Below are 26,049 nucleotides of genomic sequence, written 5' to 3' on the forward strand. Positions count from 1 at the left end.
AAAAAAAACCTGAAATATTTGTGGCTCCAAATATAGCAGTTGTGATCTTTAGTAGGTCTGAGTGTCAGTGGAGAGGGCTGAATGTAAAATTCAAAGCCAAGGCTAGGCAGGAAAACAAGCGTGAGATTTCCAGGCAGGTTTTTAAGAGGTATTTTGCTTCCCAGAGGAAGCAAAATGTGTCAGCGGAAATGGGAAGCTTTCAGGGATTAAGAATAAAGAGAAACTAGGCAGAGAACTCCTGCAAGAGTGAAAAAAAGGTAGAGAATAAATGATTATTAGTAACACAACATAAAGCTCTTTGTGGTTCTGTTTTGCTTGGCTTCTCACCCTTCCTATCCAGGAATGTCTCCAGCTGGGCTGCCTTCACTATATTTACTAAAATAAAACAGTTATTTGATGAAATTATGCCAAAACCCAGAGGGGGGTTCATTATAACTGTCTCTGACCAGTACAAGGTACTGTGAGGACGGAAATGTATGATTTGACCTTTAGAATAGTCTCCATAGCCTAATATGAGATAGAATTTCAACAGCTCAAACACTCTTTCTCAAAATAATCCAAAGAAGCCATGAACCCAAGTTTTCCCTATTACATTCCCCTTGGGGTGCAATTATCACAAAGCTTTAGTTCTTGATTAAAAAGTGAAATTGGATTGTATATCTAACAATCAAGAAATATAACTGAAGAGTAGCTCCTATCGAGCATGGATCCCATTGATGGTATGATGATTAGTTTTATGTATCAATTTGAAAAGGCCAAAGTATTGTTATTTGATTAGACACTAATGTAAGTGAGGCTGTGAAAATATTTCATGGATGTGGTTAACATCTGCAACCAGTTAACTTTGAGTAAAGATTACCCTTGATGGGATGGATTGGATGAGGTGGGCCTCATCCAATCAGTTGAAGGCCTAAGAGCAAAATGCTGAATTTTTCCAGAGAAGATTTCTGCCTTAATATCAAATACTGGCTGAGTTTCCAATCTACTGACATGCCCTACAAATTTCAGACTTGCCATCTCCCCACAATCATGTGACCAAAGTTTTTAAATTTCTCTCTTCTCCTCTCTCTGTATATGTATGTTAATACTTTATCTGCACAATCTGATATTGGTTATGTTTCTCTGGAAAACCATGACTAATATAAGTAGCTATTTAAAATGCCAAATAGGGGGCCTAGCTGGTGCAGTCAGCTAAGCGTCCAACTTCATTTCAAGTCATGATCTCGCTGTCAGTGAGTTGGAGCCCCAAGTCAGGCTCTGTGATAACAGCTCAAAGTCTGGAGCCTGATTCAGATTCTGTGTCTCCCTCTCTCTCTGCCCCTCTCCCACTTACACTCTGTCTGTCTCTCTCTCAAAAATAAGTAAACATTAAACATTAAAAATAAAATGCCAAATAATTATATATGTTAATCAGAAAAAATTCGCTGTATAAAAAGAAATCACTAAATATCCTCTTTCTTACCTGTATAAGTAAACTAAGCACTGCAGATACTAATAACAGCAAAACTGATATAATGTGGGCTGAAAACCTTGAGTACCAGTCTCCATACATAGGGGCAGCTGTGTGTGTACTGGATATGCACATCTACACAGCAAGGTTCATTTTTATATCCAGGCCCTACTTAACGTTAGTGGTCATTGTTTGCTCTCTGAACACGTTTTAATGGTGCTGAGTATTTTGGTGGATATAAGGAATAGGGTTGAGGAGGATCAATGACTTGACATGTTTTGAAAGGACTCAATGGAAGATAATATCGAAGAGATGATAAGGGAACCATGGCTAAGATGCACAAATAGGTTTTCCATGTAACTTTGACAGTAATGAATGATACCTAATACCAGTTGTAGGTAAGGAATGCTCAAGGTATATTCAGAAGAATAGATAAGTCAGAGAAGCATGGAAACATTTGGCATTACTAAATGTCATAAAAGCAAGATGATAGAATAAAGAACACAGACTGTATCATCATTGAACTGTTTTATTTTCATTTTCAAAAAGCTATTAGTTTTTATCTTTACATTTAAACAACAACCTTAGTCTTGAAAGGCACCTAGTGAAGTCATGTTTTCTATTACTGTGCCTTCAGATAAGTTTTCACCTAGATATAATCTCTTTATTTTATTCTGTATATAAAGAGCAAAAGACATTGACATGTTTCTTTGGTTCCTTCTGTCTGTGTTTAATATTCTCATCTTGTCTAGATTATATTTCAGTGGTTTTCATAGTGCAGTCAATAGATTCCTGTGTGTCTCTGAGATGTATTCAGGGTTTCATAAGGTCAAAACTATTTTCATCACAATACTAAGTCATTATTGCGTTCTTTTTCACTGGGCGTACTGATGGTGGAAAAGGAATTGGTGAGGCAAGAGCATGAATTGAAACTGTTACTAAACTATGGTACTCATTTTATTTTTTACTTCCACACACTCACATGAAAAAAAAACAAACTTTTACTTAGGAATGTCCTCATGAAGCAGTTAAACATTAACTATACTAAGTTCCTATCCCTTCCTATGTATTTTTTAAAGTTCTTTGTAATGAAATGGAAAGCACACAAAAATGGTTCTGCTGTGTTCTAAAATATAAGAGTTGTCTTGAGGAGAAGCACATTGAGTTGCTGGCTGAACTAGCCAGTTCTTTTGTAAGGGTAAATCCTTCTCACCTGAAATGCTGACCAAGGATCAATGGTTATTTGGACTTGGGTATTTGGCAGACTTTTCTCACATAAGAACAAAGTGACCCTGTCCTTTTAATGGAAGCAACTGAAAAGATGTGTTGCTCATGGTAGAATTTGATTTCTCACATGAAAGTTGGAGTTTTGAAAAACACATCTGCCGCTCTGAAACTTGCCAATACTTAAAGAATTTTCTGGTAACATTGGTAGTGATATCAGCAAAACCAGTTTTCCACATTCTCTAGTAAAATGTGACAACATTTAGAAGATATGCAGAACAGTGAACTTTGCTTTCCAAATGATCAGTGAGGATGTAACACAATTAACCAAGGGTAAACAACACAGCATGAGTGAGTGCAAGAAAACCAAAGCATTTCATACAATACTCCCTGGATAGGAGATGAGGTTCTACTATAAATTATGGGGGTGACATCAAATAGAAATATTTACACTTATCTGAAAAGTCTATTGACTTATTTCTCACTTTCTCAAGGTCATCCAAGTGCCCCTTTAATCTTTTTTGGACAATTTAAGTCTTCTTCAACCACATATTTCTTCATCTACTTCAACCAACACGTATAGTGATAAACTGAATGTAGAGATAGACATTATAAGCCAGATATCCTCTAAAATGCAAGCATTAAAGAAATTTGGAAAATGAAATTCCGGTGTCTTTCCCATTTGTTTCTATTTTTCCAAAATAGTTACATTATAAAAATATTATCTGTTACCATATCACAAGTTTATTGTGTCACCTTAAACAAATTAAGAAATATATTTAAAATTCTAGTTGGTTGATATCAGTAGATGGTACCAAAAAAAAAAAAACAGAGCTCTTCAAAACAGTAAAAATTTATTTTATTAAATCTCCATTACTCAATATATGTCATTTTAAAAAATGCTATGCGATGAAATGGAAAGCACATCTGAAGCACTTCTATTACGTGCTAAGCAACCATTTTTAGGCACTAATTGGATCCTGAGACCAGTAAGTTTGTGAAAATATCTCATGACAGATAGTTTTTTCAAGGACATGAAAAAATCCAGTATTTCTATATAGGAACCCTTTGCTATCTAAACGCTACCTGATTAAATTTGAGTAAATTCCAAAATCCTGTGCTATCTACATTCTTCCGATTTCCTACCTGAAACTCAAACATCAGACATATTTGGATACGAAGGAGGAGGCTTTGCTCTCCCTACTCACTCTTTAAATCCTTGCTCGCTCTCTGAAGTAAAGATCAGAATCGTTTTGGTGATCACAGGCCGTTGTATCTTAAAATATCACATCACCTGTTCCACTACTTTAAAATTTATGATCATCTACAGTTTTGAGAGCCCAAGCACTCAAGATCTCTGGGAATATTCCTTTGCAATTCAGAGCTATTGAGAGGCTTGTTTAGAATGAGTATCTGTGTTCAAGGGGCGCCTGGGCGGCTCAGTCGGTTAAGCGTCCAACGTCGGTTCAGGTCATGATCTCAAAGAATGAGTATCCGTGTTCATACACAATGAGGATCTCCCTTTGGCATTGTTCATGAGGCTGTAGCAGGCACCTGGTGTCAGTGAATTAGCGAAACCATCCATTGCTATATTTGGACAAAATATCCTCAATCGGTTTGATGCCCTTGAACAAAGGAAGCTATTAACTCTAGAGCTGCCGATTATGATTTATCACGAAGGGAATTGGAAATCAAACAAGTCAGAGTCAGAAAGTAAAGCAGAGGCACATGGGGCAAGAAAAGCAAGAATGAGAAATGAAGGAAAACAGTTTCTCCTATTTTTTTGGGTTGTTTCCGGTCTTATTCTTAAGAGATCACCATCTATGTCTATATCTCCAGTGGAAATCAAATAATCATGACTAAATAACTGCCAAAATTACCAATTGTACCCTCTGGTCTGGTTGTTACTTCAAAGTATATATTCAGTCGAGGGATCCTTGCATAACATGTATATAAATGAGTAATATAAAAATATTTTTTGAGAGGACCTCAAGTTTCTTTCTCCTCTGGTTTTCTTTTCGGTTTCCATCCCTAACAATTACTTCTCATAAGTTCCTCTTTGTTCATGTTCTCATTCTCCAAGGTTCTGTTCTCCTTGGCTTTGTTTATTTTTAGCATATATAATTTTCCCTGTTGCCTTTAGCTGCACCTATGACTTTCATTTCTATTGTGCACTGGCTTTTCCCAAATTTGCATGTTCTACTCAGACTTGTCTTTTGAGACAGAGATTCATTAATTAACTGCTTACTGAACATATCCAATTATTGACATATAAAAACCACCAACTTTGCAAACTCAAAATTGAATTTGACAATGTCTCCCCAAGAACAACTCTTTTCACTTCTACCTGATGAGTGCCTTCTCCACCTGCCTATTTCCTGAAAAGTAAAGCAGTTGAAATGCTCCTTGATATTAACAACCCCTTTCTGTAAAACTTTACCTAACCCATACTTTTATATCCTTAAAATCGGTTAATTCTGTCTCATAACTATATCTTGAGTAACCTTCTCTCCAACTCCATAGACTTTTTAAATTGTTTTTATTTATTTGAGAGAGAGAGAGAGAGAGAGACAGCATGAGCAGGGGAGAGTCAGAGAGAGAGGGAGACACAGAATCTGTAGACAGGCTCCAGGCTCTGAACTAGCTGTCAGCACAGAGCCTGATGTGGGACTCGAACCCATGAACGATGAGATCATGACCTGAGCCGAAGTTGGACACTTAACTGACTGAGCCACCCAGGTGCTCCCCCTTTCTTTTTCTTACTGTTTTTATTCAGATTTTTATTATTTCTTAACTGGACAATCAAATGGGGACTGAATGATCTCTCTGACTTTAGTTTCCTACTTCTCTACTCCTTTTTTTTTTTTTTTTGCTTTATTTATTCATTTAGAGAGAGTACGTGAGTGGAAGCAGGGGAGAGGCAGAAAGAGAGTTCTAAGCAGGCTCCATGCTGTTAGATCCTGATGCACCAAAACCAAGAGACAGCGGCTAAACCAACTAAGGCACCCAAAATTAATTCTCAAGCCAAATCTTATGATGGCACCTTCTTGATTGTATTTCTCCAGTGGCCTAGCATCACCACCATAGACATTTCAATCTAATGTTACAGTCTCTTTTTTTTAATGTTTTTGAAAATTTATATTTGAGAGACAGACAGACAGAATGCGAGTGGGGGAGGGGCAGAGAGAGAGGAAGATACAGAATTTGTAGCAGGCTCTGGGCTCTGAGCTGTCAGCACAGAGCCCAATGCGGGGCTCAAACTCACGAATTATGAGATCATGAACTGAGCTGAAGTCAGATGCTCAACTGACTGAGTCACCCAGGTGCCCCTAATGTTATAGTCTCTTAAATAGCTTTTTAAATTATACAATAATTACTGAATTATTATGTAACATACAGTGTTATATTAGTTTCAGGGGTACAATAGAATGATTCAACAAATCTATAAATTTCTCAGTGCTCCTCAAGATAATTGTACTCTTATTTCCCTTTATCTAGTTCATCCCTCCTCCCACCTACCCCTCCCCTCTGGTGACCATGAGTTTGGTCTCTGTAATTGAGTCTGGTTTTTCCATCTGTCTCTTTGTTCTTCTTTTGTTCATTTGTTTTGTTTCTTAATTTCCACATGTCAGTGAAATCATATAGTATTTGTCTTTTGCTCACTTACTTCACGTAGTATTAAATTCTCTATGGCGATTCCATGTTGTTGCAAGTGGCAGGATTTCATTCCTTTTTAAGTCTAAGTAATATTTCATTGTAGACATACCACATCTTGTGGTCTTGACGTTTGAGTCTTTAATCAGAGCAAATTTTCAAAGCAATTTATCAGATGCTGTTCACTGAATTGATCATAAGAAGAGTAAAACAAACAAAACAAACCAACAGCCAGGTGTGGGAAAAGGAAGAGGTAAACTATATACAGAAGAGATTTTATGCATACCACACACACACACACACACACACACACACACACACTATAAGATGTATATCTTTAGTGCATACATGCATACACTAGAAGCTGTATGACATCATAACTGCTAGAAACACCTGCTAAATAGGTAACACTTGTCTGTAGTTGTGAGAGTTGTCTACTTTGGAATCAGATTTTTACTAACTGTGACACAGAACAGCAAACATTAATGTGATCTGTTTTTGCTGTCAGCCAAATCACAGACCTTATAAGTAATTTATGTTACAGATATTGCTGGCTAAGCCGCCAGTTTAGGAAAACAAAAACCAAAAAAACAAAACAAAACAAAAAACCCAACACTGATGGTATTCTTAACGGTTGTAAAGAAACCTTAACACATCTCCACCCACACAAAAGATACACGCACGCACAGACACACACACACACACACACACACACACACACACACACCCCTGAGCTATACTGAAAACTCTGTAAGAGAAAGGAGTGTCCACTACCCTATACCCAACACATACCACGTCACCTGCCATAATTCAGAAGTTCAATGTATTACACAGAATAAATAAATAAATTAATTAATTGAAATGATACATTCCCAGGGCACCTGGTGGCTCAGTCGGTTAAGCACCTGACTCTCAATTTTGGGTCAGGTCATGATCTCACAGTTCATGGGATTGAGCCCCGTGTTGAGCTCTGCACTGACAGCACAGAGCATGCTTGGGAATCTCTCTCTCCCTCTTTCTCTGCCTCTCCCTCACTCACACTCTTAGTTTTTCAAAATGAGTAAACATTTTTTAAAAATAGAAAAAAAGGAAATAATATATACGTGAAGGATTTGAACCACTTCTAAACCACATTATATAGCAACTACACTCTTGATCCTTTGTCACAAATAAAAGATACATTGAAACAAAGTTCTCTAAGGCCAAATTATCTTTCTTTTCTTTTCTTTTCTTTTTTTGACTTGAATAGCAGCAGTGTACTGTCTGAAATGATACTGAGTTTCTAGTGTTGCAAAAGCAAATTTATCCAATGCAGAACAAGATTTTTTAAGAAACTGTGGTAATCTGACTATATACAGATATAAAGCTTAAAGAAAACAGAGAAAATAACTACAGAAGAAATGAAACTTAAGAACCCTTACTTATTCTGTTGTTTATTTGTTGGTTGGTTGCTCAGTTTTAAATCACAGACTTTTAAAATCAGACTTTCAGGGGCTCCTGGGTGGCTCAGTCTGTTGAGTGTCTGACTTTGGCTCAGGTCATGATCTCACAGTCTGTGGGCCCGAGCCCCATGTTGGGCTCTGTACTGACAGCTCAGAACCTGGAGCCTGCTTCAGATTCTGTGTGTGTGTGTGTGTGTGTGTCTCTCTCTCTGCCCCTCCCCTGCTCATTTTCTGTCTGTCTCTCAAAATAAAATAAAGACAAAAACATTTTTTTAAAAAGAAATATAAAATAAAATAAAATTAGACTTACACCCAGGAAAAGTCATTAGATGGAGCCTCAGAATAGTTTTTGGTTGTTTTGTTTTGGTTTTGGTTTTTAATGATAGATCTGAAGTGCAATGAAGTTTGGGAAATACTTCTTTCTAAAGACATTTTTTAACTAAAAGATATTTTTATGAACTTATTTCACTTATAAATATTTGCATCCCTAAAGTTTGTGAATATTCATATAACACAGGATCACCGTTAACTGCCAGTAGAGATAGAATGGTTATTACTTTAATCTTGGAGTCCTTATTAGGCCTTGTGATAATAATGTCAAAAATTGTTTCTGTTAGGGGCGCCTGGGTGGCTCAGTCGGTTAAGCCTCCGACTTCGGCTCAGGTCAGATCTCATGTTCGTGGGTTCAAGCCCCGCGTCGGGCTCTGTGCTGACAGCTAGCTCAGAGCCTGGAGCCTGCTTCCGGTTCTGTGTCTCCTTCTCTGTCTGCCCCTCCCCCTCTCATGCTCTGTCTCTCTCTGTATAAAAAATAAATTTAAAAAAATTAAAAAAAAATTGTTTTTGTTTTCCCGCTAGTTTGCTCTTATATTGTTGACATATTTCTTCCATGTGACAATAGTTTGTCCCGAGGGCCTATGACTTCTTGATTCTAACTTATGTGGCCAGTCTAGATCTTGCTAAGAAAGGTCTATGTGATTTTTTTTTCCATTTGAATGATCTGGTGCTAGCATCCCATGCTATATAATTTTATAACCAACACAGAACTCACTGAATTACTATTCTGCTTGTTTACTGTACTTACTTTTTAAAGGGAAAAAATAACAGCAAAAGATTTTTTACACTTGACTAGAATATTCCAAAATATCTCAAAGATGAAAACATTTTTTGTTGATGTTATCTGTTCCTTTTTTCCCCTCTGGTGACATATCAAGGCACTTTCCTAAGGATAAACCATTAAATATTAAATATAGAAAACAAAACTTGAAAAAATTTTGGAGAAATGTTAATGTAACTTATACTTAGGCAATTTGTTTTTATAATTTTTAATGCTTATTTATTTTTGAAGAGTAGAGGGGGGTTGAGAGAAAGGGAGACAGAATCCAAAGCAGGCTCCAGGCTCTGAGCTGTCAGTACAGAACCCGAAGTGGGGCTCGAACCCACAAACTGTGAGGTTATGACCTGAGCCGAAGTTGAACACTTAACTAACTGAACCACTCTGGGGCCCTAAGAGTAGCCTGGGCATTTTAAAAAGAATTTGCAGCTTTCTCAATTCTATACCATTTTCTATTTATCTTCAAATTGATTGGTTGGCCCTAAAGAAAATAAAATATTTCAGAACACTATGAATTTGCTTGGGATTCACCTTTACATTTTGAACTGAATTTAGTTCGTGCAACTGGCCATGGGGAGTCTGATACTGGAGTGCTATTTCTTTTCCCTCTGTGAGGTCAACTTTGCCTCAGTGCTTAGAACAACGTAGTGCCTGTGTAGGAAAACTGTCTGGAGCTTCATGACTTAGCATCGTTTCAACCTTGAAATTGGAGGTATTCTCATTATATGCCATGTACAAACTTCTTTCTTTTTTGTTTGCTTCCTTTAGTTGTGAGAATATTAAAAGATCTAATTCAGGCATTTACTGGTCCCTATTGCTTAATAAGAAAAATGCAGAGGGGCACCTGGGTGGCTCAGTTGGTTAAGCCAATGACTTTTGCTTTGGGCTCAGGTCATGATCTTGCAGTTGGTGAGTTCGAGCCTTACATCGGGGCTCTACAGCTGGCAATACGGAGCCTTCTTGGATTCTCTCCCTCTCTTTCTCTCTCTGCCCCTCTTCCACTTGCACTGTCTCTGCCTCTCTCAAAAATAAATAAAAATTTTAAAAAAACAACACAGGGAGATGATGCTACACACAGTTCCTCAGTATATTCGTAGATCTTCAGCATGTCTCCAATGCAGAAACCCTATACATCCTGAGCTAATTCATTTACTTCCATGTCAGCTTGAAAATATCCTTTTATCCGGGTGCTTGGGTGGTTCTGTCAGTTGAGCATTGGACTCTTGGTTTCAGCCCAGGCCACAATCTCACAGTTTGTGAGATGGAGCCTCGCATTGAGCTCCAGGTTGACAGTACAGAGCCAACTTGGGATTCTCTCTCTCCTTCCCTCCCTCACTGCCCCTCATCAAACATTAAAAAAAAAACAAAAAACCCAAGAAAGTATCCTTTTACTCATCTGGAGTAAGGCCTACATTAAACATGGGTCCTCTTTCTCCTGACTCTTCATGCCTGCAGAGGCTGCTTTTGGGCAAAAAGACTTGAGGAATGGAATGTAGGAAGGGCCCACAGCCACCCCCTGGCTGAATACAGCGAGGCCCATGAGGCCACCCACCTCAGAATATCCACAGACCCTAACTGACCAATTGGCTCCTTAAAACTATGCACAGTTACCAAAAAAGGGATAATCCCATACGTTGCCATACCTCCTCTTCCCCCTTTAAAAAGCCCACAACCACTGCTTCCTTGCAGCCAGCCTCTCCCCCAGCCTCTCCTCCAGCCTCTCCTCGGCTGTCCTGCCCTCCATTCCCTGATGATGTGCTCCACTTCCACTGCTTCCTGGCAAAGCTGCTTCTCTGCCGTCCTGCCCACAGCTACCCGGCGCTGTATTCAGTACACTTCTATCTCCTTTGTTCTGCCTCAGGTGAATTCTCTTGCCTCCCGTGCCACTGGCTTCCACCCATCTGATAGACACTCCATTTAGATAGCACGAGGCCCGCACCTCATTCCTGGTGAGCAAAAGAGGTAGAAAAGATCCATTCAAACACATAGTTTCTTCCTCAAGTCTGGGAGGATAGGCAAACAGTTCATGCACTATGCTTCTTTATAAGCATTGCATATGTATTTAAGATATTTTCTCCATGAATAAATCTAATTCCATCACACCAGAGGATACTACTTACTAACTCAGCTTTGCAGTCATGATTCATCTCGAGATCTTTAGTTCTTCAGAAAGTGGCTAAGTAGAGGAGGCATTAAAATGAAATCTTAAACCTTAAGTTAATGTACATTATGTGAATTTTATACTTGCTATTCCATAAGTTGTAGGAAAAGGCAATTAACCAAATCCTAACCTCTAACTGAGGAATTAAGGAGTCAGGCTGATGGCATATCCGCCATGTCACATCCTCCCTTTTTGGATGAATCCTATTTCCTAAAACAGCGCTTAATGAAATAATGCACGAAAGTGAAAATAATTTTAACCTGTAAATCACCAAGGCTGCAAAACGTAACAATTCTGGAACCAGTACAGAGACAGTTGAGGCATCCAGATGAGAAGGATATGTGTTCAGTAATTTGTATGTTTGAGTCCTGATAATAAAGCTGCATATGATGTAGTTAGTGTAGTTCCTTATGTTTCCTTCTAATACTTGTATCATTTGCCATTTCCATCTGTTTGTGAAATTGCCTTAGGAAGAAAATGCTCTGGTATCCATTTTCCCTCAATTTGTGAAGCTCACTCTTTTTATAAATAATCCCTGGCTCCTAACTACATGATCCAAACATGTGAATCACTTCCTTTCTTTCAGTAATAGCAAATATTTTATCCAGTATTACTGCATTTAAATGCCATTATAGTATAATTATCTCCAATAGTCTATCACAGTGACACAAAACAAGGGCTCCATTCATTTTAAAGAGACATCACAACCTATATTATAATAAAAACTTCACCTATTCCTGTAATTTATTATCACTCTTCATATTAACATTTTGTATACAGAGTAACTTATGTTTGTGGAGTTGGCTCCAAGCAAATGGTTCTTGTACATAAATGACTCTGAGATATGACTTCTGAGTGGTGTCACTAAGTTAAGCTAGGATCTATATCTCCAAGCATTTTGTTTATTCCCCATAAACACCATTTGGAATTTTCTTTTTTATTTCTCTCTCTTTTTTCTTTTAATACAGATATCCCTATTTGTGAGACAACATTTAAAAATGGCCTGAAGCTTTGTTTTTCCAGGCACAGCAGTGGTGTTGGAAAGTGAATTAAGGGATGGTAGACAGGAAAACCCTCCCAGTCACGCACAGCCAACCCCGCCCCCCACTCCCGAATACTGTTCTCTCAATGTAAACTTCCAAGTTTCTTCCATTATATTTATTATTCTACTTCTGTCTACACACCCACTCAAGAAAACATCCCTGGTCAAACATGACAAGGAAAATAAAAGAGGAACAGGTTGGCTAATTCTTTGCATTCTCAAGATTAAGAATTTAAGGAGAAAGATGTTAAACAGTGAACCATGGCTAAAGATTTGTCCTGGACTACATTTTGTATTCAGAGACTTTACTGAGTGATAATTTTCCCCACTTAAAATAAGTGGTTCTATTTTGCTAGAGATTTTGCCATAATTTAAAATGCTCTTAAAAAGTAAAAAAAAAAAAAACAAAAAAAACAAAAACCTTTTATCTTAAACTATTTACAGAAGAACTTTTAAAGCAAAGACTTTGCAACTAAAGAAGGGACTGCATTTCTTTTATGTTTTCAGTCCAAAGCATTTTAATCTATATCTAATATTAAGGTAGAAACGTACAATTTTCCTAAGATAATGATAATAATCATGAGCAAAGCCAATCCATTGTTCAGTTTGTGATCCCCCCCCCCCCGTTCCCGTATCCTTCCACATCCATACTAATCTATAAGACATTATTCCCCATTACCTGATTGAAGAAAATTTCCTAGTTCTGGAGAACATAAATTCACAAAATCCCTAGAGATAAGTAGAAAAGACAAACCTCTCACAAAGAATGAACTGTCAGTTGCTCTTATAAACTCAAGTTGAAGAAAGGAACAGTTGTAATCATCTAACAATTATGTATCTGGGAAGAAACTGTTTCATAAAAATCACATGCCATTCAACCCTCTTGAGATACTATTCTTCATCTTGAAGTATATTCGAGCAGATGAAAATACAATGTGACCTTTACCAGAATGCTCACATTTTAAGATGCTCCCATTCCTGATTCCTTTCCTGTAGATCAGTCTTTTCTAGCAACCGCTAGATTGCTGCAGTCCCTTTGTTTGACATCATTTTTCCAAGAGGTAATTTATTATACTCAGACTTCATACTCATATTTGACTGAATCCTAAACATATCAGATGCTAAACAATTCCTGAGGGATACTATGCATGTCACCTACAAACCATTATTTAAAGTACAGTGATTAAGCAACATCACCAAAGAGTAGGCACTTTGCCAAACTACTATCATTAAAAAAAAATTGAGAGTTGTTGCATTAAATACAGTATTTGTGAGCAATATGTATAGAAGAAATTCTAGACAGCTTATACTAATAATCAAGAAGCCACTTGGGATTAAAGCAATTCTTTCCCGAAAGAAAGTCTCAGGGAAACTTTTCAGAATCAACACTTAAGTCTCTGCCTTACAGACAAATAGATTGTATTATCTTATTTACACAGTACGTATTAGAATCTCAATATTATGGAAATATAGGAGAGTTGCTTTTCACTTCTACCACATTTAGGTGGTAGCACAGATCCATCTAGAACCCCACTTTTTCAGTCTTTTATCTGAGGGTAGAATACTGATCCCACACTGTGCATAATCTCGAGAATGACATGGCAGTGCAGTTACTTGCCAAATTACCTGATTTCTGAGGACAGTGAATCCAATGCTATCCTTGCCTCTGTAAAATGCGGGATGTTGTCTGCGCTATATATCAGATGAAATGCTGTCAGGAAGATGTATCTAGAATGTAAAGGAGATGATAGAAATACATTGTAAGCAAAGCTGACTTAGCTACTTCCATCTGTATCAAATCTCTTTTATAAAATAACAGAGCTTTGGAACAAATCTATGTCCATTTTATATCTTATCGAGTGAAATTGTCAAACTTTCTGTTTAATGTAAGAGAACAACCAGATTATTTCATGTTTAGTTTTCATTTCCACATTTGCTCATGATCCTCCCCTTACCCTGTGTCACGCTCTCTTCCCTGTCTCAATGTGACGTGGTGGTAGACAGAAAAATTAGTGGGAGTGTCATGAACTTGAAAACCTTTCTTCATATATTGTCAATCACTTCAGGCTAAATTTTCTTTTTGTTTTCTTTTTAAGAGTGAATTCATTTTTTTCTCAAAAGACTAGAAAAAGCAAAATCAAAATGTATGCCTATGTCAAGCTATATTTGAGTTACATAATAGCAGCAGTAATATAAAATAAAATCTGTGCACTGTATTAGTTTTTCTTATTTTCCTCATATTTGCAGTCTCCTCTAGTGACTGTTGGAAATTCTCAGTCACTGTGCAAGTTGCAAAGATTTTACTATTTCCCATGCCTCTGGAATGTAAAAGTTAGGTTTTAAATATTCAATGCTTGAAATGCCAAAATATGTTGCTGGAAGAGGATATATAATCCCTTATGCTGGGAATCTTTAAGAAAAGAACAGACACCTCTCCTCCTGGGTCAGTGTAAATGCAGCTGTGGCTTTACCCAAGGAAAGACAGGAACTGACCTCTGGAGATGCTCTTGTGCTCTATGGTTTATGAAATGGGTATGTAGGATTTCAAGGTAGTGTGGACCTTCACACACTTAGAAATTTATGAAAATTGCATAGTTTATATAGTACATTTAAGGAATGCATTTTAATGAATTGTAAAAACCTTAGTTTTAATTTGTTAACTTGAATCAAAAATCAAGTCATAATCATTGCATATCATAATTATGTGTGGTCAGATGAAGGAGGTCCCCACAAAAGATACGGAAACAAATCCCTGGAATCTGCGATTGTTAATTTTTTTTCTTTTTTGGAAAAAGGTTCTTTGCAGATGAGATTAAGGCTTTTGAAATGAAGACAATCCTGGATTATCAGGGAAGGCTCTACATCCAGTAACAAATGTCCTTATAATAGGCAGAAGAGACTGGAGACAGAAAGAAGAGGTGAAGACACAGAGAGGGGAGAAGGCAATATGAAGACCAAAGCAGACATTGGAGTGAAGCAGCCAAATGCCAAGGAAAGCCCCAAAATACTGCGCCAGCCAGAAGCTGAAGGGTCTAAGAATGAATTCTCCCCTGGGCTCCTAGGAGAATGAGGCCCTGACTACTTAGGATACGTAGCCTGAAGAATTGTGGGAATAAATTGCTGTTGGATTAAGCCCCTAAGTTTTTGCTAATGTGTTACAAAAGCCAGAGGAAACTAATAGATCATGATTCAGTAAACTGCTAAATATGAATCTAGAATAGTATGAGACAATCACACTGACTCATTTGCCTTTACATAAATTTTATTAGGCTTGTCTTATTACTTATATTTAAAGGATCTACTTGACAATATTTGATAGACTAATATACATATATATATATACATACATATATATACATACACACACACACACACACACACACACACATATACATATAAGTACTGTCAGGGAAAGAGACATTCCTCTGCACTACAGTCTTTCTATCTAGACCTAGAATCAAAATGACATGGGACAGATTAACAGGAGAATATCAAATTTAATAGGCACACCTAAAGGAAATCCATATAGACATGAAATTCCAAAGACAATAAAGCAACAGGAAGCTTATATGAGCTAAGGAGAGGGGTAGGGGTCTGAAGATACAAAGCGGGGAGGGGGAGGCTCATTAGCAAAAATGTGAAAAAGGTTTGGAAAAACAAGGTTGCTGTAGGTTGCAGGTAAGTTCCTTAGGTAAAGAGAAATCTCTATTAATAGATCTCTTCCTGGTACAAGCTCTCCTTTCCAGTGTAAAATTAGGTAGCTGAAGGGGAGGCAAAGAGCGTTTCCTGCACCTGCTGGGTTTTGATTACTTTTAACTCAAAATCATCTTTCTGCCAAATTGGCCCATTTGAGGGCAACATGCTCTGGGTCCCTACAATACTCCACTTTGGAACTGGACCAGTAGTGACAACTGCCTATTTTGAGTCTCCCCTTCCCCTTCTCCACTCCACTTCACCATCTCCCTAGAGGTTGTCATTACGAAGATTTTGTGTTTGTTACTTCTTTTGTTTTTGAAGTCCTTTATCCCATATTTATATTTCCATGAATAAGATAAATGTTTACTCCTTTATAGGCATTTAAAAATGGAACATTCTGAATGTAGTCTCCTGCAACATGAGTATTGATATAATATATCTAGCATTATAACAATAGATATAACATATCTAACATTATAGATATAAAGTTTATCTTTACCACAAGTTTAGTTCACTTATTTTCTTTGCTATACAATACTTCATTGTATGTCTATAAGGCTATTTGGGTTGTTTGTTTCCAATTTTTGATACAGTAAATGTACTATGATGGATATCCCATAATATATACCTCCTAAAGCACATATACAAGGCTTTAGAAGTAGAATTAACAGGTTGTGAATAAATAGATTGCTTTCAAAGATTGCTCTAGAATTTAGAATGCTACCAGCAAGAACTGGTGTTCATTCATATCCCCACCAACATTTGTAATTGTGAACCAGTTTGTCTATTCTAGTGGCATAAAATAATATTGGCTTTGTTCTTAACTTTACTTTCTCTGATCTGAATAGAGCTGAGTGCTGATATCTCAGCCAAAGTCTCTCTGTGGCCGAGAAGTGCTTCCTCGTCCGGATCCTGTTACTTCTTCTTCATCTTGTCTAGTCTTCTCTTGTTTCAGCTTAGTTTTTAATTGCACTAAGCTTCTTTCTGATCTTTGAGTTTCTCAAGCACACTTGACATTCAGAGTTTTTGCTCCCAAATTTTCTTCTGCCTGGAAAGTGTTTCTTTTCACCAACTTCATGATATGCCTTTCATTTTTTTTTCCAAACCATTTCTCAAAGGTCACTCGCTTACTGAGAACCTCCTTCAAATGGAAATCTCTACCTTCTCCCAACCCACAATCTTTACCCCCTTACCATTTCTGCTTTGTTTTCTCCATTGCACTTATTTATGTCACTTATTTTTGTCTGCCACCAGGAAAATATGTTTTGTGAGGATAAAGAATCTATGTGCTTTTTTCCATTATAACACATTTTACATTCAGAACACTGTTTAGTATATGTTGATGCTAAGTAAACATCTGGTGAATGAGTAAAGACATGTTTCCTTTCTATATCTTTTGTTCAGTTTTCTATTGTTTATTGTTACTATGATTATGAATTTGTGGAAGCACTCAGTATTGTCATCATGTATACAAAACTCTTTGTTGATCATCTGTGGTGCAAACATCTCCCCCAACTTGTGATGTGCCTTTTTGACATTCCCACAGTATACATGAATGAACTAAGATTTTAAATTTCAATGTAGCCAAATTTATCCTGTTCATAATACCCTTTCATATGCCAAGGCCAAAAAATATTTGTATATAATTTTCTTTGAGTTGTTTATTGTTCTTTCATGTTGCTGTAATTGTTCGAGCATGGTGTGGGTGGACTGACTTCTTTCCCTCTATGGATGATCAGTTTTCTCTGCATCTTATGTTGACCAGGGTCCCTTTCCTGTGGAGTCTATAATGTCTCATATATCAGAATTAAGGTTTTTTTTTTAAATAAGTATGGGACTATATCTGGGCTCTGTAATCTATTCCTAGAGCCAATTTCACTATTCTAACACTAGTATTGTATGGGTTTAAATGATACTACTTCATAATAATTCTTGACAATTGATAGGATATGTCCTATAAGCTTAGTATTCTTTATTAAGAGTATCTTTGCTCTAATTGGCCTTTTGCTGACCCAGAAATTGCAGATAATCAATTGTGTCTACTTTGATGAGAATTTTTGTAGGTTTTTCATTATAATTACATCGTGACTTCTCATCAGTTTTAGGACTATTGACAATGTTGTCCTATAAAACACTCCTTTTTGTGGTTTTGATATATATCTGTAATTATTTAAATGCATTTAGCAACATTTAAAAAATATTTTTCAATAACTCTTGAATTGTTCACCTGAGATAACTCAATTATATCATGATATATTCTTTATATGTTACTGAGATCCGCTAATATTTTGCTTAAGATTACTTAAGAATGAGATTAGTCTATACTTTTTTCTAGTGTTGATATCAACAGTAAGTATTATGATGTAAACATGAATTATGATTTGGTTAGTTTTCTACATTCCCTGAAAGAGTTTAAGTAAGTTTGGAATTTTTTTTTAATTTAGGTAGAATTTTTCTTATAGAAAAACACCTGGTCTGCAGCTTAGAAGAATTCTGTCTTTATATGGCATTAAGACATTGTTCAAATTACAATAAATAGGAAGAGGGCAGCAAAAAAAAAAAGCAGAAATCATTCAGCTAACAAACAAAAAAATAACTACGGAGTGCAGACTATTTGTATCAAGAAAATAGACACACCATCGCATATGAAGAAAATGTTCTTTAAGAAAATAGTGATTCTTATCATTATTAAATTCCCTATTAGATAAACAGTCTTCTAAGGAAAATGTATGTTTCAGAGTTTGAGGCAAGTAGAATACACAAGTGGAAAAATGACCTGAGAAAAGACCTAAATTATTATTTATAAGGCTAACATTTGGTATCACTGAGTTCAGAGCAGGAAATATACAGTTTCACTTCACCAGGAACTAGAACAACCAAAAAAAAAAAACCCATGAAGCTCACAAGCGCTTAGAGATTATCATTAATTCCCTCCATCTCTCCAACACCACAGAATCTTTCATTTCCTTTTTCTCTGTATGCAACCTTAAGTTTAATTAATTAAAATTATATGAAATTAGAAATTCAGTTCTTAGCCACACGAGTCACATTTCCAATACTCAAGAGCCACCACAGCAGTGGACAGCAGCCATCGTACTGAACAGGTTGATGGGGCACATTTGGAATAGTGATCAGATCTAACAATCAATCATCTACTTCGTCATGAACATACCCAACAGTGGCTGCCCAACTCAACTTTATAGTAGTTCTCAGGGAGAGATACTAATGGCAACTTACTGAATTCTATGGTTTTCAATTCTAAATTGCTGAGGAAGATATTTGAGATTCCAGTTATGTTTACCAACTGAATTTTATCTCATCAATTGAAGCAAAGGGTAGATTATACAATATAAATATAACCAAGGTATGATCTTCATTGGGATCAATCTCAGAAAGAAGCAGCTCAATGTGTATTGCAAAAGCTAATTAAAAAAGAGTAAGTATTAATGACTCATAAATTTATTTAATGTTTAAGGAAATGTAAATTAGCTGCTAGATTTAACAAACAATATAGCTGCCAAATTGCTAGTTTTGTATTATGTTTTGTTTTTTAATATCATATCCAGTATTGGTAGGGTTGAGCCAAATGAGCACTCATAATTTTCTAAATGCACTGTAATTTAATATAATATTGTTGAAGTGCAACTTTGTAATATTTGCCAAAAGCATTTTAATGGTAGTATAAAGACCCAGGAATTTACACAAGAGGAATATTCAGAGAAGCATAAAAATGTTTATATAATTAAAATCTCTAAGTTTTCCGTTGTAACAGCTAAAAATGAAAACAAATATAATGTTTATATCAAAGTATAGGATGAGTCCATACTACCCCATCCTGGCAGAGAATAGGGGCCCAATTGACATGCTTATAATGCCTATTTTTTGTATTATTACTTAATGACACATGCTCTAGAGAATATACTGTTGCTTTAATAAAACTATTTTCTGCTTTCACTTTGGAAGCCAACCTCTAACTCTTTATTGCATCGGTGTCAAGAGCCAGGACACAATGCTTTTTGTACTGACAGATACATCAGCATTTTATTTCAACTTTTTACAGGGTGTGTGTTCTGTTCTTACAGTAATAATAGCAATAAATGTCATTTAAACATCGATAGTCTAAAATGACAATCTTCTTGCATACCTGATAAAGTCTCTTTTATTTCTCATTTAGAAAATTCATGAATGCTTACAATTCCAGGACATTTTTCATTATGGGAAACAAATGTATCCTTTAAAAAAAAGAATTTTCCTACAAGTGCATTTCTAATAAAACTAACAGAAGCAGAATACAATGATCTCTTAACACTTTGTTTTCTAAAACAGTATATGTGACCAATTTGAGTATATTATGTTGACCTTTAAAAAAAAGGAAAAGAAAAAGAAAGGAAATAAAGAGCCAGGGGTGGCTTGGTAGATCAATAGGTTAAGTATCCAACTTCAGCTCAGGTCATGAGATCTCAACACCTGTGAATTCAAGTCCCGCATAGGGTTCTGTGCTGACAGCTCAGAGCCTGGAGCCTGCCTCGGATTCTGTGTCTCCCGTCTCCCTGTCCCTCCTCTGCTCATGCGCGTGCTCGCTCGCTCTCTCTCTCTTTCTCTCTCTCTCTCTCTCTCAAATATAAACATTAAGAAAGCCAGCTTTTTATTAGAAAAAAGTTTGTTCAGAGACAATGGAAAATCACAATTGACAATAAACAATCCATGGTGAACCACAGGCAAGTCTGGAGAACAGAGGAGGGATATGCTTTTATAGAGGAAAGAAGGCAGCTGGAGGGTCTGTTGTACCTTTTCACTGGCTGGATGTGGCAGCTTCTCATTGGCTGAGCTGCCGCTGGGCAAGGAGAAACTTTCACCTCCCTACGGAGGCTTCTTCCAGTTGGGGAATCCCAGGTTTACCTCTTAGGGTGGGTGGTAGTGCCTGAGTGGTCCCCTCCGGGACTCCCAACTCCATTTTTATTTTATTTTATTTTTTTCCCAACTCCATTTTTAATGAGGTTTCCTTTATTTATTTTCACAATTACTGTGTTAGGGCTGCTGTAACTAAGTACCGCTAATTAAGTCGCTTAAACAAGGGAAATGTAGCATTCCACAGCTCTGGGGGCTAGAAGTCCAAGGTCAAGGTGTCAGCAGGGCTGGTACCAGAGAAGCTGTGACGAAGAATCTGTTCCATGACTCTCTCCTAGTTTCTGGTTGTTTTTGTATAATCTTTGGCATTTCTTGGCAATGGGTACATCACCCTGATCTGCTATCAACGTCACACGATGTTATCTTTGTCCAAATTTCCCCTCTTTATAAGGACATATTCATATTGGATTAGAGTTGCCTGAATGACCTCAGCTTAACTTGATCAACTGCAAATACCCTATTTCCAAATAAAGCAATATTCACAGGCACTAATGGTTAGAATTCAGCATCTTTTGAGAGACAAAATTCAGGGGTGCCTGGATGGCTCAGTCAGTTAAGCCTCAAATTCTTGATTTCAGCTCAGATCATGATCTCACCAATCTGGGTTCAAGATGGGCCTTGGGCTCTGCACTGATAGGCAGGAACCAGCCTGGGATTCTCTCTCTCCCTCTCTCTCTGTCCCTTCCCCACTCACTCACACACTTTCTCTAAATAAATAAACACATAAATAAATAAAGATTTGGGGGGGTGGGAAAGACTTGAGAGACAAAGTTCAATCCATAATAGGGAGTAAATTAGAAAGAAATAGCCCACTACTCTCTGTTTCCACATTGGACATATAAAGCCATTCCAATCAGAACATTGGGCACTGCCACCACCATTACTCTCCAGTTGTATGAGAGCTACTTCTTGAAGAAATTTTCTTTGTTCCCCCACAATTACAACACCTGTCACTAACTCTATCACTATAATGATTAAGGGACTAGGGCATGCCCTGAGGGAAAGGAGAATAGAGGGTAGAACTTTGCTCAGAATATGTAATCCTTTAGAGAAGCAATTCCATTTCAAAGACTGGGAAATTTCCATAGGAGTTCCCAGAGAGGGAAGGATTAACACCAAATTTCAGTAGGTAAGACAGATAAATGGGAGGTAAGGGAGTGGTAAATATAACATGTGTGGGCCACCATGTTAGAAATCTTGAGGAAGTCGTTATGAAAGGTCAAGGTTTTTAATTTGGTTAGTTAGTTTTGAGTAGAAGAGAATTCAGTTAAGGGTAGAGATATAATATAATGCAAATAGTGGAAAATCAATTTTTAAAAAGGAGAGACTACATGATAGAAGTTCTAGGTAGAAGGCATTTACAGAGTGGGACTAGAGGTTGTAGACATAAGGAAAGTCTTTTGCCCTATACTGCAAAGAGGGCTCCCAGGGTTGCCAATGCAGAAAAAAACAAGTGTTTCATTACAGAATTATTATTGCATGGTTTTATGTTTATATTTTGTACACTTTTTGTCTCAAGTGGTATTTATCCCACAAGACATGTAATCCCTGCAGTAGCAAGGGCACATTTAGGAATCTGATGAAAGAAGATAAATCAAGGGCTAAAAGAATGGTGTTTTTATGACCCTGGATTTAGTTGTGATGATGACTTTCAACTCTAAAAATCTTAGTGAAGATGTGATAATAAAAAGACTTCAGTGGCCTTATTCAGAGGCAAGAAGACAGATTAAACTATCATTGTTAAAAAACTATATTTTGTGTTTCTGAAGTACGAGTTCCTAAGGGATATTAGTATGTAATGTATTTACCATACAGTACAGAGAATAGAGCTAGCAAACATTTTTTCACATTTATCTAGCTTTATCTCTGTCTTTAAATTACATTTATTTTTTCTGAAACTTTTTTCTCTACCACAGTACATTTCCATATGAATTACAACTTGAAAATTAGTATGCCCGTGCAGCCATTGATTGAAAGGTAATTTGTGGGACCCCTATAACTGCTGTAGGCTGCTCTGTTCTCCTAAGCTGTCATTCAAGCAGTATCCTCTGGTTATACTTAAGAGTCAGCTCTATCCTCCCTGATGACTGACAGTGCAATAGGGCTTGTTAAATACAGCATTTTGAATTTCACCTCAGGTTTTAAATAATTACATTACTTAATAGTTGACTAATCAGAGCCCATAAGAGGATTTCTGAAAATGAACTGATATGGGTCTCCCTAGCTTGCTCCTCCAAAGTGCCTCTGTAAATGCACCAAGCTTGACATTCGTTTGAAAATTGCTATTATTATCGGCAGCATTAGCCATGAGCCAGAAAATGTGAATTCCCTTACTGGAAGATCATGTACTACTAGAACTCCCCCAGAAGAGTATGAGATAATTCAACAATTTTCTGGCAGCAAACTGTTTTTAATATTAAAATATGATATGTTTTGAAATATATTAATCACATTAATGTTTACTTAGGGATCTTTTTTTGTAAGGTGGCCAATATACCCATTTTGTTAATATTTTTTCCTCTGTTGCCTTTGATAATAATTTAAACTTGTTACTGTTTCTTTTCTTATGTTCATATTTCTATGAAACAAGGAGTCCTGTACATATTTAATTAGAAATTAACTAGTTATCTTTAATTAGTTGTCCGTAGATTACTATCTTTATAACTTGAAAATAATGTTTGAGGAAAATCTGAAGAAATTAATATCTTAAAATACTTTACTTTGCCAAAAGTATTTTTTTTTTAAATGAAAAGAATCCGGGTGCCTGGGTGGCTGACTCAGTTGAGCATCCAACTCTTGTTTTTGCTCCAGCCATGAACCCAGGGTCTTGGGATCAAGCCCTGCATTGGGCTCCATGCTGAGCAGGGAGCCTGCTTAAGATTCTTTCTTTTCTTCTGTCCCTCACCCCTGTTCATCCTTTCTCTCTCTCATGCTATCTTTCTCTAAAATTCAACAATAAAAATTTAAACAAATAACAAATTTAAGAAATGAAAATAATCTTTAAAAAACCATAAATAAGTGCAAATAAATGTGTCAAAGATATGACAATTTGTAGCCAACCAAAACTGGGTTATGCTAGCCACCATTATTGAAAATGGCTCTATTCTTCATTTGTTCTACAAATTCTATACATGATATTCTTGATGAAAAGTGAAATTTGAAACTAAACCTTTCCAAAAACATTCTAGCAGTATTTGAAGTTACGTATACTCTGAATATATTAATTACAACCAAAAGGATTAATTTAAAATAAAGCTAAATCTAAAAATGTATTATTTACTCAATATTTGGCATAAACATATATTTCTATTGTCCATTTGTATATGTGTATTCACATATATAATATATATTTGTTGTATGTATATAATTATATTTTAATTTTTATGTAAACCTGTATTTGTGTACAAATAAGTATATAAAGTATACAGCATAATTATGTACATAAATATACATAATATTATTACACATATTTTGGGCTGTGTATACATGTTCTGTTGTGGCAGTCTGTTTCTAAGATGGCTGCCCCAAACCCTCCCTTTTTAGTATTCTACTATTAGACATAACCCAAACTCCTTAGAGAGGGCTAGACCTAGCAACTTACTTCTAATGACTAGAATATGGTGAAAAGCTCAAAGATTAGGCAACAAGAAGACCTTGGCTTCTCTCTTGCTCCCCTTCTCTTGTTCTCTTACTGGCTTTGTTGGAAGCCAGCTTTCATATTGTGAACTTCCCTATAGAGAGTCTCATGTGGCAAGTAACTGAGCAAGCCTCTGGCCAACAGCCAATCAGAAACTGAGTCCCACTCTTCAAGGGGTCAATGATAATGAATCCGGTCAATGATAATGACTCAGCTGGGAAGCAGGTCCTTCCCTGCTTTCAAGCCCTCAGCCAGTTGTGCCTTCAAATAAGATTACCATCTAGGCCATTACCTTGATTGCAGACCCTGAACCACAGAACTTAGCCTAGATGTGGCTGAATTCCTGAGTCATAGAAACTGTAAGACAACAGAATGCTGTTTTAAGCCACTGCATTTTGGGATAATTTGTTATGCAGCAAAAGCTAACTTATACATCTATGTATTTATCTATAAATGCACATAAAATGCTGAAAGTACCATTTATTGGAGTACTTACTGCCAACCCCCCCACTTGCAAAGTTATTAGTAAAAATTTTATCTAAGTGTCATAAAATTACTCTTACCATTTCTGTTCCCATAAATTATTACATAAATTCAATTCTAGATAATGGGAAATGTATGTTTTTCGAATGTAAACTCTGGAAAATTCGGTCACTAAAGCATATAGACACCTTGTGGTGACTCCTCCTCTCTCTGGTTCAACAATAAGATAAATATTTTTAACCTTCCCTGACCTTGCAGGCTGAGTGCTACTTCAACATGTCTTAATTTTTTTTCTTAAAAAAATTTAACTTGCTTCCTCCTGCTTCCCACCACGAAATGACATCCCTACTTCTTTTCTCATACTCTGCTTCTGATGTAGCAGCATGATACCTTCCTTTTTAATTATATCATGTGTTCTTATTTGTGTCTATGCTGACTTTGGTAAATTAATTCCTGGAGTTCATAGCTATATACTTCAAAGATAGTCTTTTCAGAATGAAATAAAAAAGAAAGGGCTGAAATTCATTTCTCAATTCACATAATGATTCAATCTTTTAAGGAAACTCATTTTATGAATGCTTACAAATTGTAATACTCTGCTTTAATTTTGGTTAGTAATAATACTATTGGTAAAAATAATATCTATGAGCTTTGAATAATATTTATTAACTTTCACATTTTATTCTCCTAATTAAAAATTCCATAGTGGCAAATAGTATTCTCATTTTTCACACGAAGAAACAAATGCTCAGAGACATTAATTAACTCATATAAGTTCACAAAGATGGTAAACAATTGTGTTAGAAATTGAATTGGCATACTTTGGGGTGCATGAGTGGCACGTCAGTTAAGCATCCAAGCCTCAGCTCAGGTCATGATCTTGTGGTTCATAGGTGCAAGCCCCCTACCATGTCCTGTGCTGATACCACCTTAGATACAATTTTTGTTCTTTTTTTTTTTTTCTTTAAGCCACCCAAGTCTTATAAATTTGTCTGCAAATGTGTTTGATAACTTGCAGGTTCTCAGGGGGAGTATTTTTCTCCCTTATGCTCAGCAATAGTGAAAAGAGAATGAGGTAGAGGGGTGTGTGTGGGTGTGGGCATTAGCGTATGAGTTTATTATTAGCTCGTTTTTGGTTTTGTTATGATACAATAAGGCCATCCTTGTACAGGTTCACCCATTAGCCTCCTTTCCATGAGCTGATTCTTTCTTTACCTTTTGTTTCCCAAGGTCCCCAAGAC

General features: G+C 36.5%; 1 long non-coding RNA gene across 1 annotated transcript; it reads right to left on the reverse strand.

Moving 5' to 3' along the window:
* Window positions 1-10,999: 10,999 nt before the first annotated feature.
* Window positions 11,000-13,786, reverse strand: LOC115279508. Its single transcript, XR_003903476.1, has 3 exons — window positions 13,711-13,786; window positions 12,764-12,813; window positions 11,000-11,057 (listed from the first exon to the last, which is right to left on the reverse strand). It is a non-coding gene; the product is annotated as an uncharacterized LOC115279508 (long non-coding RNA).
* Between the last annotated feature and the right edge of the window lie 12,263 nt (window positions 13,787-26,049).

Source organism: Suricata suricatta, chromosome 15 (genome assembly GCF_006229205.1).
Source record: "Suricata suricatta isolate VVHF042 chromosome 15, meerkat_22Aug2017_6uvM2_HiC, whole genome shotgun sequence".
Lineage (NCBI taxonomy): Eukaryota > Metazoa > Chordata > Mammalia > Carnivora > Herpestidae > Suricata > Suricata suricatta.